The sequence below is a fragment of the Mixophyes fleayi genome, chromosome 1 (genome assembly GCF_038048845.1).
Source record: "Mixophyes fleayi isolate aMixFle1 chromosome 1, aMixFle1.hap1, whole genome shotgun sequence".
In the NCBI taxonomy this organism is placed as follows: domain Eukaryota; kingdom Metazoa; phylum Chordata; class Amphibia; order Anura; family Limnodynastidae; genus Mixophyes; species Mixophyes fleayi.
In genome coordinates, this window is record NC_134402.1 from 43,226,317 (window position 1) to 43,239,242 (window position 12,926).

The window sequence follows — 12,926 nt, forward strand, 5'->3', positions numbered from 1 at the left end:
GCCTTCCCCTATCAGAGCGATTTCACTCTATTTAATGAACCTCCCTGCTACTGTTGTCTGGTGCCAGAGTATTGGTTCATACCAGCTCTAGTGTTCCTGTATCCTGCAACCTGATATCTGCTATTTGGCATCTGACCTTGGCTTGTTCCAGGACTTCTCTCTTGTTTACCCCTGGTACTGCATTTTCCATCTGGTTCTGACGTTTGGCTTGATTCTGACCTATCCTCTGAATCCTCCCTGTGTACTGCTTTACTATTTGGCTTGGCCCGGCTTGTTTGATTATTCCTTGCAGTCCCTAGTGAACACCAGAGCTGCATTAGACTCCACGTCTCCCTGTTTAGGTGCGTCAATACCAGTCAGTTGTGATTCCAACATCAAATACGTGACACAAGGTGAATCGTAGACTATGCTGCTCATGGTTGATCAGCCAGAGGCATACAGGGGCTCATTTAGAGTTGAACACAAGGTCCATTTTACAGCATAAAATATACTTTTCATACTGCACATGTGCATGAAAAATGCATATCATTGTGTCCATATTACGCTTTTTGCATATCCCTAACTTGAACCTCTATGCGAATGGAGAAGTGGAATGGTGGAGGGAAGGAGAGTGCAAATATGGGCTAAATATAGTAAAGGTGCATTCACATAATTGCTCTGTACTTAGAGGGTCAAAAGTCACAGATCTGCCAGGCTTATACATTGTGTGTGATCAACACCTGGTGTAAGATCCGTGCTAATGCCAGTGGTCATAAAAAGAAAATAGATAAATCGTTCTATTGAAAAAATGGCAAAACTTATACCAGAACCAACGCTCATTGCCTGGGTGGTTGCAACATAGGTTACTCCCGACAAAAAAAAACCTTTCAAGGGAAACTTTGCTAAAGTGCTGGATGTATCATTGGTTCACTCCTGTTAATCCTGGCCAGTGGGTGCCAGGGAAATAAAATAAATATTCTAACAGATGAGAGACTGCTCCTGTTTGGCTGCCCATCTATTAACTAGGCAAGCTTACTGGACATTCATTTTGTCACAGGTGCTCTTTGTGAGCAGTCTTTTACTATATATAAAGGGGGCAAAATCTTTTAGCATATAATACAAAGGGGGCACAGTCTTTTAACTAGAGATGGTCACTGACCACCGTGTTTTGGTTTTGGATTTTGATCTGGATTACCTTCGTGTTTTGGATTTGGTTTTGCCAAAACTGCCCTTGCGTATTTTGGTTTTGTTTTTTTGGGCTAAAATAACTTAATTTAGGTATTATTTTGTACCTACATTATTATTACCCTCACTAACACTAATTTCCAGTCATTTCCATTCAATTTTGACCACCTCCTAGGTCACAATATGATTTTCATACACTTTCAAAGAAAATTTGCTGCAGTTCTTGCCAGTGATTACAAAAAGGCCATTGTCATGCCTGGGCATAAGACCAAAAATCCACCTCTTAAGTGTGGAATTATTTTGACACAAATACTGACAACAGTTGTCTAGCCATTTGTAGCGTTTTTAAAGCCACGCTCAGTAGAGGTTGGGACCTTAACCATATAGGATCCTCATCCATGTTACGGCATTTGAAGCGAGTTCATGGAAAGCTGTTGGGAAAATCAGAAACTTATGTTAAAAAAAAATAACAACAAGCAGTCCAGCATCATGTACCTCTCTTCTCTCATCTACATCTCAGCACCTGCAATCTACACCCCCAACACCTTCACCATCAATATCCCCATAAGCAAAAATTGACTGTTAAACAATCGTTTGCAAGAGGAAGCAAGTATGAAATCTGTCACCCAGTCGCAAAGCGGATCACAGACGCCATGGGCACTATGCTAGTATTAAATCTGCGTCCAATGTCCACTATTAATACAGTTGGTTTAAGACATTTAATTGAGGTGTTTTGTCCCTGTTACCAAATGTCATCACTATACCATTTTACTAGAAAAGCTATTACTCACCTGTACCAGAAGGTTCCTAAAAATGTAATTACTGGGATACAAAATGCCATTCTACCCACTGTACACTTAACCACACATATGTGGACAAGCGGAACTGGGCAAACTAAAGATTATATGACTGTGACAGCCCACTGGGTTGGTCATTCGCTTTCACCAGCAGGGACAGCAGCAGCATGTACCCAAGTACGTCACATTTTTCAGAAGTAGGCTACTCTGTGTATCAGTGGCTTCACTAAGAGGCATATAGCTGACAATATGTTACAAAAACTAAGGGATGTCATTGAAACATGACTAATCCTGCTTCGACTCTTCTGAGGATATGTAATTTCTGATACAGACACCAATAATGTTCAAGCATTACAACGGGGTGGAATTCCATCACATTTCCTCTTTTGCACACACAATCAACTTGCTGTTACCGAACTTTGTAAAAATGACATGCAGGAGATGCTGTTTGTGTCCCAAAAAATTTAGGGTCATTTTCTGGATTCTGTAACAACATGTAAGAGAATGCAGCAGCTGCAAGAAGACTAGCATTTGAGGGGAATATACTTTAGTCCAGCGAAGTAGTCACCTGTGAAGAGAGTGCAGACATGGTTAGCTTGAGTCAAGTGATTGCCTTCATAATACATCTTGCGAAGGAGCTACAGAAATTTAACGGATGAAATAAAACAAAGTAAATGTGCTAACTATATTTTAATTGCAGATAAAATACTTAATTTTCTTCGCCAGGATCCAAGAGCTATCAACATCTTGTTTGGACGTTTTCTCCTTCAGTTTCTCTGGCAACTGCTTGTTGTAAGAAAAGCAGCTTTCCCAAGACACCCAGTGGTGATACAGATGAATCCGCACAACATTTTGATATTTGCTGTGCTGTAAAAGAATTGGCCAAAAATCGTGACAGCTCTGCCCTAAAATTAACTACTAATTCCATTTGGAAGGCCATTATCGACAATTGCATCATAGTACACAGACTTTTATGGTGGTGGGATGAATTAATATTGTTTGAGGAAGATTATCACTGAACCCTGCCACCTCTCCTGTTTCTGAGTGACAATGTTACAATAAAATGTAACTGCAGATTTAGACCAAGACTGTCAGCCCTATTATTTCTATTTCCGCAATTACAATTAGCAATAGAGCAATGGAGCTCTTCTCTTTGGGTGTTACCTATATAACGCAGTAGAATTTGCCTGCAAATTCTACAGACAAGCCTGCTTGTCTTCCTCTTCATCAATGACTCTTAGCAATTGAGCACTCGTCTTTGGGTGTATATTACACCCAAACCTCATGAGTGCAAATTAGGCCCTCCACCATACTTTGCATGTTAATAGTAGGATTGGTTGTAGTTATGGGCAAGGTCACACATTTTTTTTGTCAAATCTTTCAAACCAGCCCAGATGTCAAACTGTTGTGGTCTGCCACCTGCGTCATCCCTGCTTGTGTTTGGAAAGTGCAATTTGGTGCCAGAACCTCACGTGCCAGAACTGCTGCCACTGGTGCCACACTGCTGCCACTGGTGCAGGACTTACACAATCAACCGCATCCTCATCAGCGCCTCGCCGGCTACCCAAATCTCACCCTCATCCTCTTATAATTCCAAAGTGTCATCCTCACTTGGTGTATCACCGACTACACTCGGGCTGTTCAGGCACACATCAGCAGAAATGCCGAAAGGGCCCTTCTTTATGGGTACACTATCAGAATGGTCACGATTACACATATCACTCGTGTATGGACTCTCCTCAGGGATTGGTGTTATTTCTGATTCTGAGCATACATTTTCCTCTAATGCCTTACTGTTTTCTTACAGCTCGACTTTTACACATAACAATACTTGTGCACCACTTTTGGACTCCGAATTACTTGGTCTTGCTTGCTCACGAGTGACCTTACAAGAAGAAGGCTCATTAACATTTTTAGATCTGGCAGTAATAGAGAAAGACAAAGGCCTCATTCTTTCTTTGCCACTGCGTGTGTAGAATGGCATGTTGGCAAAAAAAAAATTCTCACCAGTTAACTTTTCATTATATACAGCTCTTTTTCTCTTCAACACGGTTAATTTTTATTTTTTTTTCGTGTTTTTTTCCCTGACTTCAAAAGACTATGTACTTTTACATAGGCTTTACCAGATGACGTACAGGGAAGACTACCATCAGGACTGGTGCCAGCAGCTGTTTGTTGATCCTGCTCATATGTGGACTGCTGTGAATCCATTTTAATGAGGCCCAAGCACTTTTAGTGCAAATGTAGAAATATATAGTCCTGCTAGATAATACTTTCAGCACCAGAAAAATTGTTTGTTCACACTGGGGATTATGGGAGACCCCAAAGCACTTGTATTGCAAAATCCAAACTTTATACTGCTGCTATATTTCTATTTCTGCAGGCAGAAAAAACTTTATGGAGGAGGGAATATGACACCACAAACAGTTGGTAATGTTTGCTAAAATGCCTCCTCTATCCTCCTGTCTTCCTGCTATAACAATTGCTAGAAGAATTGCTAGAAGAATTCCAAGAATAATTGCTAGAATAGTTGCTCTCTCCCTGCTCTAATGCTGTCTGCGACCTAACCCTTCTCTCTCCCTCTGTCAAATGGCAATGGATTGCTGTGGAGGCGGGTATTTATGGATTTCAAATATCGCGAGAACTGAGCTCCGACGACGTCACAATGATGTTTTGCCTCGATTTCGATTCCGAACTGGCGCCAGAGTACCGAGTCTGCTCGGCTACGGTACTCAGATAGGTGAAGTTCGGGCGGGTTCAGTTCTCGGGTAACCGAGCACGCCCCTTTTCTACTTTTAACATATAACATAAAGGGGCACAGTATTTTAACTTATAATAGAAAGGGGGCACAGTCTTTTAATTTATAATAGAAAGGAGTCACAAAATTTTTATTTCCCTGGTATACACTGTTCAGGGGTAACAGGAGAGGTCCAATGTTATTCAGCATTTTGGCATCTCTTGGTGCAGAAGCCAGAACATTTGTTTGGAACTCCCTAGAGAATGAGTTCGATGCTGAGTAGCATGGCCTGTTAAAGACAAAGACACTTTGGTAATAGTAGCTTCCCTGAACCACATGCGATTTGAGGGGTTTGAAACCACCACACATTGCCGCACATCGCAGGTGACTTGCCTTTTCAGCCTTCAAACCATGAATAGTAAATCCAACAGTTTGGAGGGCAAAAATCGCCTGTGATATGTGGTGATGTGCATCAGTTTCAATACTGCAAAAATACAAAAAGCAGAAGAGTCTTTAGTAAAATTATCCCTCAATCTGGACAGCTAACTTCGACATGGAGAATACCTTCCTCATGACCAAACATATGGACAAACAATGACCTCAAAGATAGGTCTTATGGGGCTGTGCAGAGAAAACTCATCTCTCATCTCTCAACTTTCTTGATTTTCTATATTTTTAAAAACAAAAACAGGGATAAATTAGTATGATAAGAAAAATCTATATTTTGATCATTGTTTTTTTTACCAATATGCTCATGGTAATAGCATTTAAGGGCTTTTTAACCTAACAATGATGTGTTTAACACATATTTCCACATTCTTGTGACAGGTTGTGTTTAAAAAAAAAATAAAACAATAATCAATCACTACCAAGGGCAGACTGGGAAATTAAAGTGGTCATGAACAAAATTCTGAAAGTGGCCTCACCAAACAAAGTGGGGGTGGGGCCAACACTAAAGTAGGCGGGTTACTACACCATTCACATATGTCACACATGTGGTGGGCAAGGCTAATGCAAGATGCAAGGTTACCAGAGTCCCACAATGCAATGTGGAGCCTGTCATAGTAGGACCACCTAACATGAAGGTAGGTGCAGTGGCAGATCTGGGGGGGGGAGGCACAGAAGCCTCTTTATAGTGCATGCAAACAGCCGATCAGAACAGAGAGCCACTTGTAAAACTATGTCATGGTGCAAGTCGCATGCTAATTATGATTCTACTTCATTATTTGGAACTTGTATAAAAGTAGCGTTATCTCTAGAAATTGAAATGTAATAGGACCTTGGGGACTCACAAGGCTCTACAGAAAACTTTGAGGATCCCAGGATGGGAGAGGGTTTTGTTATGCCCTGATCGCCCCCATCTTGGTACATATAGACACAGGGAAACCATTGTTTTAAAGCGTGGAAGTCAACTCTTTCAAAAGACGTGCCTCATGAGTAGTTATTATCTAGAGATTACCAGACAATAACACCGTACAATAATGAAAGTGTTAAGAAGTCCACAGAAGAAGAAGTTGTAACAGTGGTTCCCAAACTGTGCGCTGCAGCTCCCTGGTGTACAGCGACGATCTCACAGGGATGCCTCGGCAAGGGCCAGTGGTAAGAAAGTCAGGGGACTTCTTGGTAATTATTTTGGCTTAGGGGTGCCTTGAAAAAAATGATAGGAGACCCTAAGGGTGCCTTGAACTGAAAAAGTTTGGGTTCCACTGGGTTATAAGCTTTCAACCATCCTGGCTTCAATAAACTCAGAGTTACGCTCATTTGATGCAGTAATTTTATATTGTATCGTTTTATGACTTTCATTATGACTTTCATTGAAGACAGTGCAAGTTAACAAACATTATCATTTTTAGTGTAGATTTTAATTGAATAACTATATGTAGAGTCCTGCTTTTTGCGGTTTTGGAAAGGTGGATGGATGCCAAAGCAAGAACCACAAAGTATTTCTTTGTCGTGTTTAAAAAGAAAAATCCCCACATTTGTGTTTCGTTCACTTTCCTGCAAGTTTAACACTTTTATTTGGCTATTTTGGGTAAAGAAAATGTCTTTTGCTGTGCAGGAGTTATGAGCATACTAATGGAATTTTCTGAAAAAAAAAAGTCTTCTGAAAAAAATAAGGTATCATTTGTGTGGGTATCAGATGATGTTGGAATGTGACCAGTTGAATAAACCCCTTATTTAAACAAGATATAAACATATCATCACATATGTTATTGCACAAATCATTGACACAGCTGCAAACATACGTTTTATTAATCTTTTACCCCTCTTGCAAATCTGAGGGATTAAATGAATATACGTATAAACATCAATCAAAACTGTAGCATAATATAAATAAGACAAAAACTAAAGAGGAAAAATAGTATAAATACTTTAATGACCTAGTTAATGTAAAGACTTTCATTAATTATTACCCAGAAAACTGTCATTCAAAGACCTGGATGGCTCAGATTTAAAGTCTTTGCATGGACCACATATCTAAATAAAAATGTACCATTACGTTAAGAGCAGTTCTATGTATTTGGGGTTTACATAGTTCATAACATGCACAAGAGTTTCATCGATGGAATTTCCCACTACAATGTACTTGTACTCTCAATACTCAATACTCACCTTAAACATGAACATATGAATGCCTTTGCACAGGGAAATCCCTAAAAAGTCCAAACAAAAGAATCAGGAAAGGAAGACAAAGAAAAATACATTTGTCACCTTAAGGTCTTGATACCTATTGCAGGGGAAATACCAGATACTTCAGAATGTAGTTTAAATATGTATCAAATACAAAGCACAAGTGAATTCCTTTTAAGTAGAAAACATTTTTTCAGGCCTGTGCATGGCTTAAATCTTAGTTCACTTACTTAAGCATTGTTGATTTATGCATGATACAGAATAAGTATCACAATTATTTTTCATGAGAACACAAACAAAAACACTTAGGGCTAGATTTACTAAGCTGCGGGTTTGAAAAAGTGGGGATGTTGCCTATAGCAACCAATCAGATTCTAGCTATCATTTTGTAGAAGGTACTAAATAAATGAAAGCTAGAATCTGATTGGTTGCTATAGGCAACATCCCCACTTTTTCAAACCCGCAGCTTAGTAAATCTAGCCCTTAGAATCAAAACAATGTTCATTACAGAGATATGAGTTTTGGAAGAACAGCAAGTCTAAAACTATCAGTGTGTTAGCCAAGGTCAATATTACACAGTTACAATCAACAATCATATGCTGGTACCGGAGAGAAATGTTAAAGCTGTACTACTAAATAAATTTTAAAAAAAAATGCTCTTCCCCTTTGCCAGGGTCCATATATTTCACAGTCCTACATGAAAACTGGGGGTAAATGGACTGAACATAACCTACAATCAGTCGATTGTGATTGGTTCTTCTGCTCACAACCCCTTCAGCTTCCATTTAAAAGTGGTGATTTTCAGGTTCTGTATTACTCATGCCGCCATCTTTTCCTGACACTCCAGCTATGGGGAGAATTATGTTGGTAAAAAAACATTCCTTTTTTCTCTTCCCTCCAGGAGATTCCCAAGGGGGAGGGATATGGTAAGTGCGGAGTGAGGTATGGCACAGGGAATCGTGAGTCTAAATTACGCATTTTGCGGAATACCGCATCCTAGAGGTCCCCATCGCGCCCACTTCATTAGGAGAATGGGAAGGATGCAGATAATGTTCCAGATGAACAGGAAAATGTTCTGCTCACCTGGGAGTCTGGAAGACCTATCCGAAATTTGGAAGTCTCCTGGACATTCCCAGAGAGTGGGCAAGTATAGGTAAAAATAAATTGTTGGTAGTGTATTTTTAAGTCTTACAATACTGGGTACCATTTATGAATGCAGTGTGCTTGTGTGCAACAGTAATCATTGACCCCCTCAACTCCAGAAAAAAATAATCTCAATTCACCAATGTCATTTGGGAGATACTTTACCCCTGCCTCTACCCTAGTGCTTCTTTAGTGACTGATCATCTTGATGACGATAGCAGGATAATGTTGAAATTCCATATTTCAGACACAATTCTCAAGACCTATTCTATTCTATTTGTGGAGGTCGGGACATCAAATCAGTGCTAGCGAGGCTGATGTGATTTTGGAACTCCTTTGACAGCCAGACTGTGTGCTTGGGTGCAGGGGGCTCACAAATTAAGCAAGGGGTCAGCAAGGGGTGACCCTAACTCATGGATTTGTGTACACCAAATAGGGATGAAAAAAAGGCTTTGGTGTACAGGATATTAAGGGAGAAATTCAATTTACAGGTATGTGCTACGTAGTACCTTTGGAACAGTCACAAAGGAACTACACAGAGATGCAACATTGTGGATTTTTCCTTGGACCATATAGAGGTGCACATGAAAATTTGTGATTGTTGGGTACCTAATAATGAGTGTAGCCGGACATCGCAGTAATGTCCAAAAGCTAAGCTTGTTTTTTTTAAATGAATTTTCTTGTTTTGTGTATGTGACCACTGTTTAATTGTCTCTCAAAATTTAGATTTTGCATTTAATTTTGTGCATAAACATTTTCCATACAACTGGAAAAATGTGATAATTTGGAGACAATTTTTTTTTTTTTGTAGATGAGTCTTTAAAAAGAGCTTATTCTGCTTGGCTCTCTCATAGAGAACACTTGAACACCAGAATAAACACAATGAAGGTAACTCGTAAAGAGCAAAATCCTACACTTCAATTTACGCATGCGCACCTAACCTGTTGTGCATAGATTTTAAGACAAATATGGACACATTTGTGGAGGAGCAGCACTTTGCACTGGAAGAGCGAAAGACTTCACAGCAAAATAAGGAGTAGGTGGGCCTGGTTTTGCAGAACAGTGCAGAAATGAGATTCCGCTTTACAAGCAAGATTATTGAAATGAGATAAAATATGGTGGCTTAATGGTTAACATTTCTACCTTACAGCACTGGGGTCATGAGTTCAATTCCCAACCATGGCCTTATCTGTAAGGAGTTTGTATGTTTTTCCCGTGTTTGCGTGGGTTTCCTCCGAGTGCACCGGTTTTCTCCCACACTCCACAAAACATACTGGTAGGTTAATTGGCTGCTAACAAATTGTCCCTAGTTTGTGTGTGTGCATGTTAGGAAATTTAGACTGTAAGCTCCAATGGGGCAGGGACTGATGTGAGTGAGTTCTCTGTACAGTGCTGCGGAATTAGTGGCGCTATGTAAATAAATGGTGATGATGAAATTGGCCCGTTTTCAGGGGCATTCTCTGTTGTGCAATGTTTTAACATGAATTTAGACTATACAATGCTGATGAGAGTGTCCTTTTAAATAATTTTATTGATGAAAATGTTAAATGGGAGGGGCTAAGTGCCTTCAGATTGATTGCTATAGATAAAAGAGGGGCAGTCTGGAGTTTACAATCTAAGTTAGCTGCTGTCTTAAACCCAAAATACAAGGGTTGTCCTCCCTGTTGAAACAGAATGCACAAAGATATAGCAGGGTTTTGGCGCTGCTAAAAGTTATTAATCTTTCATGTAGTGTTGTTATTTGGTAATGAAGATGTGGTTCAACTCTACAAAGTACAATATAAGGAGTGTTCTGTACAAAATGAGATGCACTGTGGAGTGTACATTCAGGTAGAAAGGGCCTCTTACAGTTCAGTGGGTTTTCAATGTCCTTAGTGTTCTCTTTCTTGAGCTTGATCTCTTGTTGAGTCTTCTGTTGATCTTTACTTGTCAAATTTCCACAGTCCAATAGTTTACAAGCAATAAAGGAAATATACAGGTCTATGGTGAAGTTCGTTCCACTTTTGTTAATTCTCAGAATAACTTAATGCACTTACATAGATCTGTGGTGTACGAACATGTAGATTCTCAATAGTTTTGGTCCTCATCCTGTGTCATTTAGTGGCTGCCAGCTTGGTTGTAGTTATGTTGCAGAGGTGGTATGGCAATAAGGCAGAGAAATCTCATGTGGTAAATATATACTAACACTTTATTTTGCCACATAAGCACTTACTTTTAAGTTAAAGCCTGTTAGTGACAGGGTTACTTCGGGAATTTAGTGTCCTCCCCCAGATTGGCCGAATCCACACTACTCTAGTGCCGCATCGTTGTGTTCTTTTGGAAGCCGGCAGCCACGTGTGTCTGGCTTCCGGGTTGCAGGGCACTGATTGATGGGAGCCTGTAGGCATATGCAAACTGAGGGGCAGTTACCTAGTGCCTGGAAACTCCCCTCCAAGCCTGGAGCACTGTATAATTGAGGTGGCTGGACTCTGCCCCCGCTTCACAGCATTGCCCATGTATATTATAGGGATAGGAAGAGTTGGAGAGCAGCCAAGCACTGTCTAATATAGCTATGCCCCCATGCAAGCTGGTCACGCCCACTTGCGGCATGGTGTGCAAACCCCCCTCTACAAATCATGTGTTTGCCCCTGGTAGGGGTCAGTTTACTGTCAAATGGTATTTCAAACGCGTTTCGCCGGTGTCCCAACTTCATCAGGGAATGTCCACTACTGCAATCTTGTGTCTTAAATACCCCCTGCGGGTGTGGTTTTTAAAATGCTTAAGTGCAGTTTCAATTCTAGATTACGCTTACCATGATGATAAATATAATGAAGAGTAATTTCCATTATACACTATACGGTGTGGTGTATTTCACTGGATCATCTGCTCATTAGCATATTTGCACACTAGTCTGGTTATATTGTCTAAAGTCTTCCGGCTCCTTTACATGTCAATAAGTTTGATGTGCTGTTTGTGAAGACAATATGTGGCTGAGATCAAAATTAAATAAATAATAAAATAGAATAGAATAAAATCAAATACATTAGTGTGTGTATAAAAAATATTGTATCTTCCTGAAGGGCCTATCCATACATATTTTCCTCACTGCTTCTCATTCCCTTGCCCTTATTAGGAAGTCTGTCATTTTATATATATCCACTGAATTATGGGCAAAGTGTACAAGTTATGTGACCTACAGGGCCTTCCTATACATATTGTAACTATCTGTCTGTATACTTTTGCCCCAATGGAGAGTGTAATAGCTATCGGTCTTGTTTTCTCATTTTCCCGACATGGGACCTGATTCAGTAAGGATCTTAACTTGAGAAACTTCTTATTTCAGTCTCCGGAACAAAACCATGTTACAATGCAAGGGGTGCAAATTAGTATTCTGTTTTGCACATAAGTTAAATACTGACTGTTTTTCATGTAGCACACAAATATCAACTTTAAATGTCAGTGTACAAATAAGCTAACAAGTATTTGTGTGCTACATGAAGAAACAGTCAGTATTTAACTTATGTGCAAAACAGAGTACTAATTTGCACCCCTTGCATTGTAACATGGTTTTGTCCAGAAGATTGAAATAAGAAGTTTCTCAAGTTAAGATCCTTAATGAATCAGGCCCATGGTGTTAAGGGAAAGAGGCCAGTTCTATATCTATGGTCAGGCCTTTGGAGTGAGAGTCTCCAAGTCATATATTAATTTCGTTTACAGTTGATTTAGTCTCTTCCCTAAATCTCCCCCTCTCCAGTGGGGTTTAATGTGTTGTATTCGCTGAAATTTAAGGGATGTGGGGTCACAAATATGGTGTGTCCTATAATGGTTGGATAGGCTATGGATCTCTTTGCCTATTTTTATATTTCTGGTGTGTTTAGCTACACAGGTTTTCAATTTTCTGCCTGTTCTGCCTAGATATTGTAGGTCACATGGGCAGGTAATCGGGTAAATGACGTTTCTTGTGTCGCATGTAATGCGTTCTTCCATAGTATGCTGTGCATTAGTATGTGTGGAGTGAAACCCTAAATGTGGTTTTGTGCTGGTAGTTTTTGTGGTTTACCATCCTACACATTTTGTGCATGGGTGAAAAAACCTTTCTTGATATTGCTTGTGAGTCAAGTGTCTTTTTTAAGGGTTCTCAACTATCAAGGCTCTAGATGCTAAATTTTGTTTCAAATTCGGAAGTGCCTTCAAAATACCTAGTTAAAATGAGTAACTCTTCCTTGCAGTTCCACAGATTAATTGCACTTGATTCGTCCTTGTTCCTCTGGAAGTATCCCTAAGTTGATTCCCTACTCAATGGAGTATATTATCCAAGTCAGGCCACTATTTCTGACGTCTACGTAAGTGGTTGGCTTGGGGAAAAATCCCCAAATAACATAACTGCCAACTATCCCCAATTTCTCATTATTAATTTTTTTCACTCTGGGATGATTGTTGGTTTTTTTTTCATACTGAAGAACAGTACAATTCCT